The following is a 19,580-nucleotide window of genomic DNA, read 5'->3' on the forward strand; positions in this document are numbered from 1 at the left end:
TACTTATTTCTTTTTTGTTTTGCTTGTGCATTTTTTTTGGTAAATAACATTGTGAATCTGTGCCACTGTTAATCTCATATTCTCTTACCTGTTTTATTTGTCATATTACAACCTATTAATTGAATCTTGTTTCAACTTGTACTTTAAGTACTTAAAGCTTAAAGTACTTTAAGCCCAGTCCTTCATTAGCACCACAAAATCTTGATCACATAAGAACCTTTGTGTATTACTGCAGTGAACATGTTAAACTGAAATTTCCTCTTGAGATAGCAATAAAAATAATGTTACCGGGGCTCTTGAACTGCTTATCAAATAGAAATATTATTTTAATACCTGTATATTAAATGAAGTGGAATACTCAGTGACCACTGTGCTACTGTTTCCATGAAGGAGATAAAACTGGAAATGTAGGTGAAAATGCTGACAATGCTTGGTATAAATGTTTATTAAAATTTTTGAAAGGATGTGGGGGGAAATATTCTCATTTATGATTTTGATATTGAACGTTTTGTTTGTTTTTAAACAAGAGAAGCAATTCTTATAATTTTGTTGAGGAAAGAAAAGCCCCCTGCTTTTGTTTAAGCTCTGGGTGTTACAAGATACAATGATGCCTCCCTCCCTGCTCTACCAGAGTTTGATTCTTTGGTCCTTGTCATTGCAGGAAAGCTAAATGCTGTCCACAATGCTGTTGGATTATTCTCAAACTAGCTTCTTCCAGTAAGTGTATTATTTTAAAATATATTGTGGCCTATGACCACTGGTGAAACATCTTTTGAAACTAGAGCCATCTCTCTTCCTTTACTGGCAAAGACACTGATGATGCTTCAAGTCTGTGGTCTTGCTCAGTTCTAAGAAACTAATTCATTGTGTCCAGTGGAAGCAGTCCAAAGGGATAGTCATTGAACCATTACTTCTTTACAATTACTCACCTATTTCAGACAGTTATGCATTGTCTGTGGCAGCAACAGCTCTTCACTTTAATTCTCCTGCGGTATGAAAATGTACAATTTAAATACTATTATAGTTTGATTCATGTTTTCCCTGTTGTATAGTAGAATAGTATTTATGGTGGTATGGCAAGAACAGCTTTTATGAGTATTCATTGCTCTGGCTGTGTCTCAGTGCTTAATCACTCTGCCATGAGCAATATCCCTGAAAGGGTAACAGGGTGTGAGCATCCTGGTTCAAGAAGAACAGCTGCAACAAGATTATTAAACAATTAGTCTCAACATACCATGTTTTTGGGATATGTTGATACATTTCAAGCATTTTGGGAAGTATGAGACTACAGTAATAAATTTATTGGAACAGAAGCATGGAATCTATGTCTTCAATAGTAAGGTAACAGATTTGCTGAATATAGTTAATTTCGTTGTCTGTTACTATGTTCTGAGAACCAGGGTGATTGACAGTAAGCTGTCCAGAGTAACAGTCTGACCTTACTCAATCAACGCTCTTACTTTTGGTAAATTCTGCTTTAACATAAAGCCAGGTTATTTATGCATGCTTGAGAAAAATTACTGAAGCTTAATTAAAAACATACCATTGGTTTCAGAGGTAGCTTGGTATAGAATTATGGTTACAATAATTTCTCTCTTTTTTTTTTTTAATTCCCCTTACATGTAAGTAATTGAATGATATTCTTTCTGTGTCCTCCAGAGCTTTCCAAGGGAGAAGAGCTCAGAAATTGACTTTTTTTTTCTTTTTTTTTTTTTCTCTCTTGAAATACTCAGTGTATCATAACTTTAATAATGACCCTCTAAAATCTATTTTTCAAAAAGGTTTAAGTCCAGTAGTTTTAATAGGAAATATTATTAAAATTCCATTATTCTAGAATGGTCAAAGTTCAACTATCATTAATCATCATAGACCTTAAGTGAACAATTCTAGTCTAGAAATCTATATCTATGTATCATTTATTATTTAAGCTAATTGTTTGTTTAATTATTCACAGCACTGTCGTGGATTGATTTCTCTGTGGTCTAGGGATAGAATTTGACTTCGATATTAAAATAATTTAGAGAAATATGTTGTACAATCTCTCTACTTGCAGCAAATGTAATTGAACAAAGTTACTTATTTTTCCCAGAAAGTATTTTTGTTTACCTGTTAATAACATGTGTAATTTTTGTATATAAAAAACATAATGACTTATGTTTTGATATTTTTCTATGTTTTAATTTGAAATACCATCTCATATTAAATACTGTTGAAAGAAGATTATAAAACCTGCAAATTTAACTTGTACATTTACTGCTTCCAAAGAATAATATTAAAAAAAACTTTACAGTGATGGTAAATTTAAGCGAAGGGGAGAAGTTGATATATAATTTCACCTGCCTGCTTCACTTCCAATTTGTATGTATATTTGTGTTTGAGGTAGTACTGCATATTTTACTGCATATTTTACTTTGGTTGTTTTGGTGTCAGACATTAAATGTTGAGAACTATTGTTTCATAAAGTGTAGTACATTTAGTACATTAGCTATTACTGAATTAAATCCTAAGAAACCGGGATGGCAAGGGACCTGGCCTTATGACCATTGTGTCTTAGCACATGATCAGCTTAAATTGCTTTCTTCTGCTGTCTGAAGTTAGCTTTTTGTTTGTTTGTTTCTTTGCTTGTTTTAGCAGCAGATCAATCAATTACAACATTTTTGCTGTTCTCTTCTGGATGCTTATCCTTAGCCCTGGAAAAATTTCCTGAAGCTTGCATTATTTTGTGTCTGTGTCTGGTTTTTTTGTTGTTGTTGTTGTTTTGTTTTGTTTTGTTTTTCCCCTGGGTAAGAATCCTGTTTTTTTTTTTTGTTTGTTTTGTTTTTGTTTTTGTTTTTGTTTTTTTTGGCATTTCCTTATGAGATCTGTTTTTTAGATCCCCGAATATCCTCACAGCCATTAATTGGGCTTTCTTTGGAGGGTCCACATCTTTATTGAAATGAAGTATATAAGAGTGGGTGCTGAACAGTGCAGGATTACTTCATGACTTTCATATTTCTGGTGTTTAAAAGCACTGGCATGCTTGATATGTGTTGTGCATTTCAATAATGGTAAGGATTTGTTACCTATCAAAAAAGAATTGAGTAGTGCTGTATGTAGGATACCAAGTGATTTATTTATTTATTTATTTATTTTTAAAATAAGAATGTATGTTCTCCATTTTCCTGGTGGACCACATATTTACCGAGCAAGTGATAAGAGTCAGTCATCTAATCCTTAGCTTGGTTAGGTAGAAATTAATGTCAATAATCTTCACTAAAGACAAGGTATGTAATCTTTATGCTTTCTTCACTAGTCTAAGTGCCTTGACCTTGCCTTCATATTGGCTGTAACTAATGTCATTGTTTTCTTCTAAATACTTAAAAGTAGCTCAATATTGAGTAACTTCACAGGAACTGGGTTCTAACAGAGTGGTATACAGTTTTTGCCTGTAAGTGCCTTTCCTCCCCTTTCCACATATAGATGCTAAATACATCCTTTCTAGGCATCTGGAAATGTGTTCTCCAAGAGTTCCCATAGGTAACTGATGGCAAATGTGGAATTACCTCAGACAGGTACTGATGTGTCCAAGGATAAATATCATGAGGCTTTTCTGAATTAGGGGCAGTTAGGGACTATTGCAATAGTCGTTAAGTACATGAGAACTGGCATTTGATCAATCTTCTACATTTTGCAGGTGACATTGTTCACTAATGGACAAAAAGAAAAAGTGAAAAGAAGAGATACATGACCACAACAGTTGAAACTATTCTTTTATAGTATGCTCTCCCAGCTTTTGTTCAATTTACAGGTTTCCTGAACCAAAGTCACATACTTTAATGGATGCTGAATTTTAATCAATGCACTTGCCTAAGTTCTTGCACCTATTTTAAGCTTTTAACATATTTTAATTCATGTGTAATCGTATTAAAAAAATGTACTTTTTTTTTCCAGACCCAGTGGTTTTGTTTCAAACTTCTGCTTGCTAATTTAATTTTATTTGATGCTTCATGTCTTATTGGAATTGTAGACTATTATATTCTATGTACTTCTCTAGATCATTCATGATTTTACAGAATTTTACATCACTATTGTCTTCCTTCCAACACTCAGACTGAACAGTATTAACACATAATGTTGCTAATAGGAAAGTATTTTCCATTAATTAGTTGACTAGCTCTCTATTCATCTATTTTTATGCTGAGGCTTTTTTGATGATAGTTTTTGAAGACACCAGAGCCCATGAAGTTACTCAACTGTGGGAACGTGATGTACATAAAAAGTTACATACTGAAATTTTGTTTTTCATTGTAATCCTTCCTAATATTCTATATGGTACTCTGGACAGTCACCCAAAACTGAGTAATGTTTTTCCCCCTCAAATGGAACTTTTGGTGAATCTAAACTACCATTCCTAAATGGTGATGATAAATTTAGAGTCCATTACTAGCTAATGACAATCAGTGTTAGTTTCGGCTATGTGACTGACTTTGACATTTGAATCTCACTTGCCATTTTATTGTCCATTTGCTCAGTATTGTAAGACTTTTCTGTAACTCTTTATAGCTTTAGTTTTTTAAGAATCGCTCAGGAACATGCTTTTCATTCATAATCCTTCTGTCTTAAAGAACATATTAATCTGTGAATTGATCTTTCCTCCTATTTCAAGATAGCTGTGTTTCTCAGAGCTTTTTGTATGGAACATTACTGCTTTTGTGACTGCTGTCCCGCTTCCTGATCAAAGCCATTTTGTAAATTCAGAAGATGGCCTTTCATTCACCTGCTAGCTAATTCCTTGAAAGAACTTTTAATATTTTTGTCTGCTATCAATTCTTTCTCTAAAGCCATGCTGGTCCTTCTCTTGCATACCACAGATATTCATTTATCTACTGATGCTTTATTGTAGTTTCCAGCAATTAAACTGATTTAAGGGATAAATTGTACAAATGGGATATTGTACAATAATTATGACAATACTTTGGCAATTTCATGTAAGAACTCTTTCATATCTCCTTGATGAACACCATCTGTCTTGGCAATTTGTTACCATTTTTTATCGATCTGTTCTACAGCTACTCTACTAACACTTTAATTTATGACAGTTTCTCTTTCTACAGAAAGAAAGACTTGATATGGGATCTTTCATTATCTCCTGGTGTAAAAAAATTCTTACAGCCCTTTTGCTATCTGTTGCTGGCCACGCAAGCTCTCTTGTAAGCTTTTTATTAATTTATTTTAAAATAATTAAAACTTATTATTGCTGATATGCCCTTAGAAACTGTTCTTCAGACTCTTTACAGATTAATCTTTATTTTACATTTAAGTTTGCTGGAACTGAGGGTGTGTTATTTGCATGTGAGTTCCATCATAGTTGCTTCTATTTTTTAATCAAGCACACATACAAGATGATTATTTTGGGGTGGTTTTATTGGGCTGTTTTTAGGCATCTTGTTTTGCCTTTTTTTTTTTTTTCCTTTTTTTCCTTCCCTTCAAACCCTTGTCTTTGATCTTTCCTTTTGTTAAGGAACATGGGCACAACCACTGTGCACCCCAGTTCTCCTGGACAGGTTGTCCAGATGCATTGTGAGGTGCCACGTCTGCATCCAGCAAGCTCACCACTGTATGAGCCTCACTGGCATCACTTTCCTGGCTGTCTACTTGCCTGGGATTTTTGTTTTAGAGGGCAGATAGCTCTAAGCCTCATGCACAGTAGAGTAAACCAGAAAATGTGTGCGCTCTTGCTGAGCTTGTGTTCATTTGTGTTTGCTCCAAAAGATGTTGAAGTTCTCTGTTATCTGTTTGCTCACTTGCTTCCCCTCTTCCCTTTCTCTTCTACCAGAGTGCAGCTTCCTCCCCTCACCCCAATGTACGGATGTGTTTTTTTGTTTGTTTGTTTTTTTCCCTTGTTTCCTCTTCTCAGATTTAGACGTAGAGGTCCAATTACCTAAATTCATCTGTTCACTTGGAATGACTTGGCATATGAGCATTTTGCTTCTGAATGTTAACAAAAAAAAAGGCATTATTATGTAAGTTTTACCTCTTTACTAGCTTTGAGGATGAAAGCAAGAATTTCATATCTACAAAGATTTAGAGGAGTAGGTAGAAATTACCTCCTCAGCTTGGAGGCTCACAGTTTCTGTCTTTGTGAAAAAATGTTTTGTATAGGTGGGTGTATGTAAGTATTGTAGGATTCTACAGGAAAGTTAGGTGATGCTTGCAAAGGTAACAAGTCAAAACATGACAGGATTGATACCCATGGTATTAATGGGTATTAATATTAACCCTATCACGAGTAGGTTATTGTTCTTCATGTTATAAATCATATTAAATATTTACCTATGATTCCTTTGTGCTGCGATGTGGACTTACCTAAGAGCACTTCCTTTTTTGCTTGCAGTTCTAGCATTTCAGTTCCAGACACCTTTTATGAAAGCCTGGTTCTTCTTTTGAGACATCCAACAGCTTTTCAGCTGTTATTACCTTAAATATCATCTTCTGATTAGAGAGGGGAGGCAGAACTGTGTGAAATCAGAAAGATGTGCATAGAAACTTAGACATTTTTATCTAGTTTGTTAATGACTTTAAATGCTAAACAAACAAACAAACAAAACAACAACTAAAACCAACCAAACAAAAAACCACAACCAAACAACAACAACAAAAACTCACCCTATTTTAAAGTATATATATTTATTGACATGTTATGGGGCAGTGTTGGGGTTTAACCCAGCAGGCAGCTAAGTACCATACAGCCATTTGCTCACTCCCCACCAGTAGCATGAGGGAGAGATTTGAGGAAAAAAAGCTAAAACTCATGGGCTGAGATAAAGATGGTTTAACAGGACAGAAAAAGATGTGTGTTTAGAAGATTAATGCTTTGAAGAATACTTTTGTATCTAATGAAGGGTTTAAAGGATACTAAAGTACTATGAGACATTCAGATGCTCAGAACAATAGAAATGTGTTTAAAAAAAAGAAAAGAAAACAGAACAAAACCAAAGATACCTGGGGACATATAGCAATACACCATGAATATATCCTATTGTTCAATTACTATGAAACATATGTGTTATGGAAGGGGGAATCTGTAACATACTACATTGTGAGCACAAAATGAAATATATTTTACATGTTATTATCTTTATTTTTATTTTTATTTTTATTTAATCCTTGTAGGTTTTGCAAAGCTATTGGTCTTTTTTCTTTAATATGTCAGGAGAGTTGTAGGGAAAAAATGGTAAGGTAGCTTTATCTGAGTAGATAAATGTGCTTTGGTTCTGAACTGAAACATGACTATAAAATTACACCTTTCTACTCAGGAGATCTGATCTTTATATTTTTAGTCTGTTTCATTCATTAATTTTAATGACAAAAAGTCATCTTTCACTGTTTTTTATCCCAGTTGGTTAGAAAAACCTTCACACTGCAAAGAACGGATTTTTTTTGCCTTATACTTAATTATTGAACTTGATATCTGGCCCCACAACTGGGAATAAATTGTCCAAATTTAGCCAAATTCCACAGCATAAATGATTTATAATGTTGAAGATTACTGCCGTACTGCATATATATATACATAAATTTTATATATGCATATATATATATTTCTTCGTGACAGATTCTCTATTGAAAGAATTCTGTCTGCCAAAGACAGAGAAGAATTTGCTTCTCCTTTACAACTCACCAGGCTGAGTTTTCCAATGTTAGGTCTGCATCCCTACACAAATCCCTTTTAAATTAGGGAGACCCAGTCTAGAAACAATTGAGGTACACACATGAGCATTGCCAAGAATGAAACCTGAGGAGAGACTTCTTGAGGTGGGACCAGTTATTGGTACTTTAGTGGGCTTTGGACCATGCTTACTAACATATTCTGAAGTTATTAAAGTCATAAATAAACTCGCCTCATAGCAGCTGTTTGCGTGGGGTTTTCTTGGAGGTGGGAATAGTGGAAGGGTTGGATATTCTTAATTAGTGTTAAAATCCGATAAAGAGTTCTTAATGTCTACTGCTGTTTTGACCACGAATGAAAATCTACTATAAATTAAAATGTATACTTGTTTTTCATTTATTTTTAATTTAGTCTTTCAAAGCTTTGCTTTTTTTTTCTAATTTCCTGCTTCTGCTGACCTATTTTGCTAATATGCTTACCATCCCATTTGTTCATTAAGAGGAAGGCCAACACAATTTACACTTATTTATTTGTTTAAGTTAAGAATCTCAGGGAAAGAAACCACTGTTTTCTCACAATGCTCCAAAGGACTATTCAGACACGGTTGAAGCAATATGTATTATAGAGAAATGCATGCATGCGGGTGATATGAATGAATTACATTTGGGCTATACCCCCCCCCCCCCAATTCCACAACTAGAAATTGGATTTCCTTTCAATGTGAAATGTTCTGAGAAGTGAAGATGTGAGGTTGGAAGGGTATAAAGAGATAAGGAGGAACTCCCACATTTTCTTTGATACATTCATGAGTCATTACTTAAGTTGCATGGTTTGAAACGTTCAAAGTCTCCTGTGAAATGGAGTACTGAGAAATGTTTCATCTGTTCTTTATTGGTATTTGGATTATGGAAAAAGGGCAAATCTTAAATTTGATATTTCCATATCTCATAAAGATCATCTGTGCACAAATTTACAAAGAGATCATATTGATTCATTCTGGGTGTTCTTATGTTGAATAGGGAACCTCTAACATGGAGAAACAAAGTTGTTCCTCGGTATTATTCCATTTATTGGCCTGCAGAAAGGAGGGTTGCAAAGATAATTTGTGAGCATTTGTGTAGTTAACAGGCATCATCAGTTTAACTTGTCTTGATACACACAGTGTAACCTATACATATGTATAAAAAACAATAGTTGTTCAACTAATACGATTTATCTATAACAAAGCCCAAATCAGATACAAAAATAACGTCTAATTGTAAGTATCCAAAGCAAGAAGTTACAACTTCGATGCATAGAAATTAGTTTCATTACATCACTGCCTAATGGCTGAATGCTAAAATAAATGCCTCAATGGCGCCAGGGATTAATTAGGGAAAAAATCTGCTCTTGGTTATTTCTAGTAACTTGAAAATAACTAGAACATATTATGGAGTTGCAAGGGTGTGATTCATAGCACAAGATAATCTTTTGCTTTCTCTTTAACTGGCAGGAGGCTATCTGAAGTCTATATGTGTCTTTTGGGGTTCTCCAGTTGCTGCCAATGTGAAATCTTTGGATCCTGTGTTAATTCCCTGCCTGCTCTTCTGTACTTGGCAGGTGAGAGATGCTGATGTTCAGTGGCTGAGGTGGCCCAGGTATGGCTGCCTGGGGGAATCTCCTGTGTGTGACCTGTGCTGCCTATGGGGGAGGGCCTTTTGCAGTTTGCCAGCTGGAGCACCACCTCTGAGTTAGCATGGTAGCCAGAAGTACTAGTTTAATTACATTAAGCTTTTTGCAACAGTTCACAGGGAGGTGGGTAGGAAGAAGTCACTGGAGATTTAGAGGATAGATTTCTGAAGGGTACTGTAATTTTACAGGTAATTGATAAATTAGGTTTGGTAACTCTGTTTTAATGTAATGAATAAGAAAGTGTATATATGTGTCTGTGTACGTATGTATATATATATTTTGACCTAAGTAATAGCATGCTCAGTTTCCAGAGAAATAACAGCTTTTATCTGAAGTATTTCTACTAGTATGAAGAAAGTTTGGTGACATAGGAATATCATTCACATTTTCATAGCAAAAAAAAAAAAAAAAAAGGTTAGTTAGTTATTAAAATGACAGTTTCAGCAAATATCAAAGACAGCTACCCTATGCTTGTGAACTGTAACTCCGTACTGAGATTGAATAGTCAGCTTAGCCTCAACTGATTTACTTAACTTGCTAATTTAAGCAGCAGCTGCACTCATAAATAGCACATCAGCAAAAGAAGTCAATAGGAGCTTGGCTTTTTGGACTACATAAGAAAGATGTGATAGACCAGATTCATCCCTGCTCTTGAGCTACCTATAGAGCTACCCTGTATCGTGCAGTTATAAGAACTGTTCCTATCTATCAACCTTGATATACCTAGGTGCCTGGGGAATATTTCTGATAAAACTCCCTAAGAATGCCAATCTGTTATTTCGTTATGGAAAACTAATTCAGTCAGTAAAGCAAAACCTTACTGGGTAAAGCAACTGCCGTGGGCACAGGGTGTCATGCAAAATGTATCCGCATGCAAAATGTGATATAAATCAGATAGATGGGGAGATTTATGCAGAGAGAGTGCCAGCATCAACTTTAATGGAAGCCTCTGGTAGTGAAGGAAGGAAGGAAAGGAAGGAAAGGAAGGAAAGGAGTTTTGCTAGTGGAAAACAAATGTGGTTTGATTGGAGCCAGGAGGCGATCAAAGCAGTGGTGGTGCCTGCAGTGGGAACAGCAGGATGGAGGCAGTGAGGGTCTGGCCAGAGCACCAGGAGGGCTTGGGAATTGCTTCCCATGACTTTGCTTGTCCAGGTACCTCTCAGGAATTAGGGCTACAATCTCTGAAATCCCAGACGTGGAAATCATGCTGCTTGGCCTGTACCTGTTATACATCTACCTTTGGCTCTGCATGGTTTCTGTAATTTGGCCTAAACTGTTTGAGTTTTGATTTATTTAGGCTAGAGAAGAGGAGGTGAAGAATTTCCCAGATGCTTCAGGTAGAGCTGTTCAACTACTGGCTTTCAACCTGGGTGTCCTGTTATTGCAGACTGTGTTATAAAGTGGAGCTGCACTTCGAACTCATTTCTGGGGAGGGGTGCTTTGTCCTGTTGGGAAACCAACCTGAAACATAAAAGGGTTGCAGATAGGTCATTTCAGCTTTCTTTTAAATGATCAACAGTCCAAAGTTATTCCCCAAGCATAAATTGAAAATGTGACAGTTGTCCACCATACTGTTATTTTTCAGTGAAGAAAAATTTCTGTGGAAACATTCTGTGTTGGTGACTTCCGAGATCCTAGAAAATTTAGGATGACACATGGTTCTGTTGAAAGAAATACTCAGTGGTTATTGTCTGGCAAATGCCCCAGATACTTCCAAGTTCTCTATAGGCAGTTTGACAAAGTACTTGGTTTTCCCACTGTAATTCTGTTTTACTGAATTCTGCATAATTCTGCATTAGCCTCCTTAATCTGTTTTGATATGCCTTATTGTAATAGCAAGGCAGTAAAAGCAAGACTTGAGCCATTAGTATTTGGTTCCACTTGTCAGGAGGTGTCTTTTTTAAAAAAATAAAATAATAATACAAAAAGTTAAATGATATGTAAAATGGGCAGGGTTTAAAAATAAATTCCTTCTTAAAGGAGTAGGGTTTGGATTTTTCATTTGCTCAGTAGTTGCACTGTTTCAGATATAGTGTAATCCTTACAGTTTTATAAGTAGGTTTGAGATGCTTAGTTTGAATGCCAAGGTGATTCAGGGTGGCTTTCAGGTGTCATCTTTTCATCCACAAGGTAGATCCTGTGGATGATCTGTGACGGTCCAAGTTTTCTCTCCTCAGGCCACTTGCAACCCTGCCTGTGAGGGACCCAGGCATGGGACATGGACTTCCATTCAGTCTTTTGGCAAGGATGCAGGTGAATGTCACCTATTCCCCGTGACATTCCCACAGAGAAAAGGGTGCAAACCAGCTCTTCTCCCTCTGCTCCTTGAGTGTAATTATGGTTTAAGGTGATTCTCTTTGTTTTCTGTCATTTTGTGGGTGATTTGAACCAGCAAAATGTTGTAAGTTCCATTCTAATGGGCTTTATGTGCTATTTGAAGAGTGTAGGCATTGGGGAAAGGATTAATGTCTTTGTATCACCAAGACCACAGTGTCTCGATTTTCCTCCATCTCGTCTGTAAATTCAAGTTATTCCTTCTGCAAATCCAAACTAGCTGCACCTGATTGAAGGTTAGCATAACCTTTAGAATGAAGATAGAAGGTGTGGAGCTTGGTTTCCTCATGGCTGGCTTGTTCTTGGAGCTGATGTCTCAGCAGGGAGATGTGCCTTGAGAGGTCTGGCATCTCCCTGCATTTCCAGTTACACCACCACCACCAGCATACTTCACTCAACTAATTCTGCTTTGCCCATTGCTTCCTCCCTGTTCTTATCATTGTGTCTTACCAGTGCGGGGTCTTTGCAGCTTGTGGGTACTTTTGTTCCTGACTATAATTAAGTCCTCTAAAAGCCCACGTAGAGTTAAATGTGATGTAGGCAATATGTAGGCTGTATGCAAACACCACCTCAGTGATTTTTGTCTAGGAGAGTAAGTAGTCTTGAGCAATTGAGCACTCTGCCTCCACTTCCCCCCAGCAGGATTTATTCCAGTCTGTTAAGAGAAAATCAGGTTCCCCGTTTAATACAATTCACATACTGTTTTCTAGAATCACCGTACAATTTCATCCATTCCTATGAAATCTTTGTTGGAGGCAGAAGTTCTGTAAATAGTTAATTTGACATCATTTTCCTTAGTCAAGATCAGCTATAAATAGTATTTCTGAGTTGTGTTGAGTCTGAAAGCTCTTGCCTTGGATTTGCTGTCTTCATTCTGTGATAGCTGCTTTTTTTTTTTTTTCCCCTCGTTATTGCTCTGAATATTTAAATATCTTTTTCAGCAGTGGAATACTGATGTTACACAGATAAAGGAAATACTGGTTAAAAGGATTCTTGATTAATTTCATACAACAGTTTTTTTTATTTTTTCATATGCCAGTCAAATAGGTAATCATTAAAATTAAACATATGAATAATCTTTGAAATAAGAAAGAGCCTGAATTCCTCTGAAGGTGGTAGATATTGCTTTTATTAACAGTGAATGTATTTCTTTAGCAAACTTATCCAGATTGGTAGGATCAGTAGCAAAGCTTGGTTGTGTATGTGTGATTAGCACTGGTATTTGGATTGACAAGGGGAATTTTTAGGAGGCAGTTCCCTAGGTGCTCCCTGTACCACTGCTGTATCTTATGTATTAGGGAAATGGAAGGAGAGTGTTCAACCAAATCTGGAGTTGTAGCTGGTATTTATTTGTGAGCACCTGCACAGACAAACCTCCAAAGTAGAAACCACCTTTATATGCAGTTTTGCCTCAGCTCAGCATGAGCCCTGCTTGAAAATAATTTCAAATATATATGGGGTAATATGCTTCAAATGAAAACATTTCAGTTGTCAGGCTGCAATGTCGGGGAAATTATATTTTATTTAGGTCTTATGAATATCAATGCAGGCACCTGAGTTGGTGTAGAGTTATGGCCAAGAATGTGAATGCAAGAAGGGGGAGGGGGCAGGGGTAAAAAAAAAAAAAAGTCAGGAAATTCAAAGTGATGGTTACCAAAGCAACTATGATTCTTCCCCACTTGTACTGTAGTAGTGCTGTATACTTATCAGCACTGCTGAGCTCTGATGTGTTAATATATACATGCAGTGTAGCTGAGTAACTGTGGGAACCAAAGTTGTGGGGGTTTTGAGGTGTAAGTCTATTGCAGAGTGCCAGAGATGATAGAGCATTTTGCTTTTATTTTGGTATTGAATTCACTTCTTTGCAACAGTCATGGAAACAAGTGTCACTAAAGACAAATAATGGAAAATGAGAACATATAACTGTAACAGCAAAATGTGTGCAGATTTTCTCTCTTAGCAGTCAAAGTACAGGGAAGGAGAAGAGGAGGAGACTTCTGTATGGCAAAATGTGATTATTTTCTTGTTCCTGAGAGAGGAAATAAGTTAAAAGATTAGATTAAAAACCATAAATTAAAAATTGTGGTTACAGCAAATGGGAAATACTTTAATGACAAGGAGCTAGCTGGAAGAGTTATGCACCCTTCCCACTGCCACCAGGCTTGCTGAAAGGATGGCACTGGAAAACAGGAGGAGTTGCCCGGGCTCTCCTGATGGGCAAAAGCACCACTTCTGCCCTGTTTTTGTTCCTACATGGTGCAGTGAGAGCTCCCCCTCCTGTTTTCAGCCTTAGTTTAGTTTCTAGATAATATCAATAATATTAATTAGCATTTTAAAATGAGTATTTAAGAAAATCTGCTAGGATTCAGGAATCTTCTTGCTGCCACACCTGAGAAAGGCCTTTCACTTGTGTGACCTGATGGCACGTTGTGCTTCTTGGCTCTTGGCTCACCAAAGCAGAATTTCTGTTGGAGTGCTTGAGCTAAGTAAATACAAGAACTGGCTGTGACATTTGGTGGAGCAGTTTATTGTAAGGTTTTGTACAAATATACAATTACTGTGGCCAGGAGAGAAATGCTTTATTATTTGTTACCAAGTACAGTGGCAGAAAGCCTCTGCTTTTTCAGGGTCCTTGCATTTGTAAACCATCCCCAGTCAGCAGTCGACCCAGTACAGCAAACTGCTCTTTGTATATCAAACCCAGAAAAAAAAAAAAAAAAAAAAAAGACTGTGTATGTGTTGTAGTGATTGGAAGAAAGCCAGGAGTTTGCAAGACAAGGTATTATGCCTGCCTGCTTGTATCTCAGATGTTTCAGTGACAATTGTGTTCATGCAGAGACGTTCCTGTTGTATTAGTCAGAAAATATGACTGAGGTTTATTTTAGCTTCACGGTTTTATGCCAGATGCAGTACCTGATAAAGCTAGAGTATTACAGATGCGGTGATACCTTATCTGGTGTAAAGCAGCTGTAAAACTTGAATTGTCAGAACTGTTTGAGCTTAGATTAGATCAGTGATTTGTGTCATGTAGTCCCTGCAGTTTGGGTCCAGGCATTAAAGTCAGATTTACTATCCAATTCAAAGTTCTGGAACAGCCATGACAGGATATAGACAACTTCAGCTTACAGGCTGAACCAGAGTTCTTCACAACTTTGCAACTCAATTTTGCTCTAGGCTAAGTTGGACAGTCTTCACCTGGTGTGCAGTACATGATCTTCATTATCATGAAGGCAATAGGTTTCATTATCTGTTGAAACTAGTCTTCCATGCTAATAATCCAGGATTTATATAGCCTAATTTGTCAAATTCAACTGTAGAAATACAATTTGATAAAGAAGTAGCAGACACAGCTGTGCAGCCACCTTTACCCTTGCCTTTTTATCTGCATCTGTGGCTTCTCAGCAGAAATTGGAAAAAGCAATACTGAAATTGTAGATGCCAAATAAGATCTAAGATATCTGTGCCTCCTTTTAGTTATTACTAGAAATAGATACCTGAGTAACACTGTATGCTTATTTGACCATGGTAAGTAGATTGAAGAGTCTGAGAAAAGTAACAAGCTTTGTAGTAGTGATGGTAAGTTAAGAAGTGGCTCCTTGTCAGTACATAAGTGAATTTGCTGAAGGATTCTTCACTGGAGTGACATAATCGCCTCAATGCTTCCAGAGTCAGCCTGGGATATCTTCTTCAAAGCTGCTCTTCGTGCAAAGTGGATCACCCATTGCTATCCACATTTAGAAAAAATATTTGAATAACAGTTGTTTGCTGCCTTGTGACAGGTTTCCCTCCTCTTGATTTATTTTTGGCACAGCCTCAATGTGTTTTTCCTTGAACAGTGCAATAGAATTAATTCGATAAATAACTCAGAGCTTTTGTGTGGCATATCTAGAAGACTTTTTTTTTTTTTTTTAATGGATGTATTCTTGTGTAGGTTGCCACTTTGTTTCTCCCTTGTATTATTTTTGAATGAAGCCACCATAATCTGTTGTTAATTTAAATGTAAAATTAAGAATGTACGTATGGAAGTCAAGCATCCTACCCCAGCTAATTATTCAGTAGAGCTTCTGCATTCTATGTTAATAAGGTAAAACATGCAAGGGACCAAGTAGCCGAACATCAAAGCTGCCATAAGTGAACATGCAAGAGACTTAAAACTAAAAAAAGCCCCAAACAGCCCTTTCTCAACATGTGTAGATAAAAAGAGGAAGTATTTATGTCTTAAAGCAATAATAGAATACAAATTAAAATCCCTAAATGACAGTCCAGTGCAGAAAGATGTCAGCTATCCACAAATCAGGACTTCATGCACACAGCACAGTCATAAAACTGATGGAGCAATGTGAATATTGGGGTGCAGTGTAGTATTATCAATTTCCAAGGAGGGATGGGTCAGTCTTCTGAATGGGCAAGAAATTTAGACAACCATGGTGTATGTTAAGGACACCTGCAACAAACCTGCTATTAGCATCCTTGGTTTCATTCACTAGTTTAGTATTTGGGTTGGCAGCCTTTTGGATAACTACTGGAACAAGGACTGTGTATCTTTTGTCTGCCTAAGATGGTAAGTTAAGTGCTGTCATCTGTTCAGCAGGCTGACCGTACACTGCTCCTGTGTGCGTCTGCCACCTCACAGACCTGCTGCTCAGATGTGCTAGGTAAGGGCAGCAGTTTCCCAGGGGTCTCAAGGAAAGTCTGCCAAAAGTAGCAGCGCTGGTGCTTGGGGAGTTGTGCTTGCAATCTGCATGTTAAAATAAGATCCATGTGTGTTTTATTTTACTGTATCATTATTATTATTATTAACAATTTGAAAACTATAAGTGGTTTGGGACTTGGTTAAGAGGGACATTATGTAGGCTGTTTCTGATAGTAGTATCAAAGATGAGGAAACTTGTAATTTTGGATGAGATAGGGCAGTTATTGTGATATCTTTGTGAAAGCCTCTCAGAAATCGCCAGAAAGGACATGGGAGTGTTTATGTTCCTCCAGTGTTTTATTTTGCCTGTAGACCATTATAAGAGGTAAGTGTTTAGAGAGCACTGAGCAATTCTGTTTACTGCAATGATATTGATGAGATTGTGGAATTGGATGTTGCAAAAGATGTTAGAGCATAGAAAAGGCCCCTCCGGAATGGCTGACATCTTCTATAAATCTAAAGAAATAATGAAAGTAGAAAGTGTGTGTTGTGCCCAGAACACACAGACAATAACAAGTCGCCTGGGAAATACCTTTTGACTGATCCGCTGATTGGTAAATGGCTGATGGGATCAAAGAATAGTCAGGAACCGTGGTATAGAAAAGGAGGAATTTTTCTTCTTTGGGCTTTTAAATAATTTTCTTTAGGACTACTAGCTAGTAGACTTGTCATGAATCAGAAGTGGTTGCTTTCTCTTTGTTTTATACAAAACACAATAGATGTTAATGGTTATTTTTGTTTCCATTTACCTCTACTCACCCTCTACTCTTTCTCACCTTGTCCTTTCATCTCTTTTGCAAAGACTGGAGTTCTCACATACTCTGTCTTCCCTCCTTTATTCTCTCCCTCTATCCTTCATTTCTTCATAGCTACTAAAAGGAAAAATATATATATATAATAAATAAAAAATCATGTTCCTGCATTACATTCTCCTTTCAGTCTCCAGTGACTTTTAATCCATCTCTTCCTTTCAATCCCTTCTTAACCACTTCTTTATTTGTCTTCTTGCATCTTTAAATTGTTCTTATTCTTCCTCCTCATTCCTGCATTTTCTCTCCTTGTCAAGATGTTTACCTCTTCTCACTGGATCCAATCTTTCCTGTCCCCTCTCAACGAACTTTTTTATTCTTCCTTTCTTCTCTGCAGTTACAACTTTCCAATACGCTTCGATGTGCATCTAAAGAGATGGGAAAAAAAATGCAATTCTTTCAGTGCTGATTATGAACCATCAGGCACCAGTCCTCTCCACCCTTCTAGTAGCCTGGGCACTGTGTGCGTCTGTGGAATTGCACAGAGCGACACAGATGGCTAATACTCCTGTGCACATTCTGATTCAAACAGTAAATCAGATGCATATTGAGGACTGGAGGGTTTGGGGGGGCTCTTTTTTCCACCTCTGACTTTGAAATTATGTCTAACCTTTTTGGTTTCCTCTGGTAATAGTTCTTGAATAAATCAGAACGAAGGAGAAAAGGTTAGAAGAAGTGAGATTGGATAGACATTACAAAAAAAGGATGAATAAAATCCTGTTTGCTACTGAGACAATACTTGATCCATGGTTAGCTTCATTTTTTTCTAGCCTTATGAGCTGCTTTGAATGAGCAAGAACTTCAGATATTCACATGTATATAATATAATACAATAATTCATGTTTGACTTCCAGTTCTACTTAGCCGTGTGCATGTCCTCTCAATGACTTATCACCTTTGCAATCCCAGTGAGCGTGGAAGGAGAGGTAATTTTTTTTTCTTTTGATAGGATTATATTTTAGTCTGTGTACTTGTGTAGTCTAAATCTAAGCCTGTTCATTCAGAATAATATGTTTCAAGGATTTAAAACCATGTGAGACTCAAAAGTTAGGCAATTGAACCAAAATCTGTGATTTTTATTTTGAATTCTCAGGCACTTCATACTTGTGTAATTAGTTGCCTCAGCATACTGAGCAGATCAGAAATATAAATGGCTTCAAGGGGGTTTAGACATACCAACAGAAATTTAGAATGGATGCTGTTACACTTACTCAAAGGTAACCTTCATCTTGGAGGTTTCACCTAGCTGGAGGTTGCTTGAAGCTGTCAGGGTGAGTTGGATAGCTTTATACTTGCACTGTTCTTTATTTTGTGAACATCTGCTATGGGATTTTTTCCCTCAGTGAAGACTGCGAATTTCAATGAACTGTTCTTCAGCCATTGTATGTGGCATATCTGGTGATTAAAATGTATTGATGAACCTGTTTTTGTAGGCTACAAGATGACACAGAAGCTTTCCCTTCCGTATCTGTAGTTTACCAAGTGCCTATGAGGTATGTTAACTCCCATCACAGATCCTGGTATTTAGGGGAAAATAGAGAGTTGGCAGCACTGGGTAATACATTGGTCAATCTGACTTTCAAGAAATATGAACAGTTGGTGGATCTGGCTTTCTAAAATTACAGTCTTTCCTCCTCTATGGCTGTGCTGGGTAGCACAAACTAGAGGTTGCACAAGATGCTGTGAATGCGCTTCATCCTGTAATTCAAGCTGACTGTGTGTATCGACCAATGGACGAATTGACCAACTCTTCTTCGCAGAGTGAATTTTGTATTCAGAGCTTCTGTGGGTGAAGGTATAGCTGACTGACTGACTGTGATGCATACAATTTTTGATCATCGTATTCTCTGTAAGCATTGCTATGCGATGCTGATCATGCTTGCTACTTTGCTAGTGCCTTTGAAGAAAGGTGAGGGTCCTTTGCCTCTCGAAGAGTGCTAGATCTTTTTGTATTGGGCCACAGTGTGCCAAACCGAAGTTCTCTGAGAGGAGAGAGTGTGTGGGGGCCTGTAGTATGGAAGCCATGGGGATTGCAGCCCTGGGTCCTTTGCAATTCCATTTGAGTCCTGTCACAAAACCTCTTATGCACAGGTTTCAGCTGACTTGAGCACACTCCCACTTCTAAGCATATTTTTAAATTGCCAGCACCACCTGCTCTGGTACTGATATGGAGTGAGGATAAAATCTCCCACTGGTACTGATCCAAGGATGCGATGCAGCCAATGAGAGGATCTAAGCCTCTGCTATGATTAGTAGATCCTGTGAAACATGAAATAGCATTTGCTTTCTGTGCTACAGGTATCAGATGGTGTATGCTTCTTATTGCTCTAATGGGATGATAAACAAATAACTGTATTTCATAAATTAGCATTTCCGAAGATATCTCCCTTGTTGAACTGCAGCCAATTAACAATAAGTTCAACTA

At 37.0% G+C, this 19,580-nt stretch overlaps 1 protein-coding gene across 1 annotated transcript in view; it reads left to right on the plus strand.

Annotated features, from left to right (window-relative positions):
• Window positions 1-1,312: 1,312 nt before the first annotated feature.
• NAV3 (neuron navigator 3) overlaps window positions 1,313-19,580 on the plus strand; it is a 494,795-nt gene continuing 476,527 nt past the window's right edge. The window contains exons 1-2 of the mRNA XM_050715385.1: window positions 1,313-1,341; window positions 9,141-9,247. The gene's annotated coding sequence lies outside the window, so the exon portion shown is untranslated. The remainder of the gene's footprint in view (window positions 1,342-9,140; window positions 9,248-19,580) is intronic.

Source organism: Cygnus atratus, chromosome 1 (assembly GCF_013377495.2).
Source record: "Cygnus atratus isolate AKBS03 ecotype Queensland, Australia chromosome 1, CAtr_DNAZoo_HiC_assembly, whole genome shotgun sequence".
In the NCBI taxonomy this organism is placed as follows: Eukaryota; Metazoa; Chordata; class Aves; order Anseriformes; family Anatidae; genus Cygnus; species Cygnus atratus.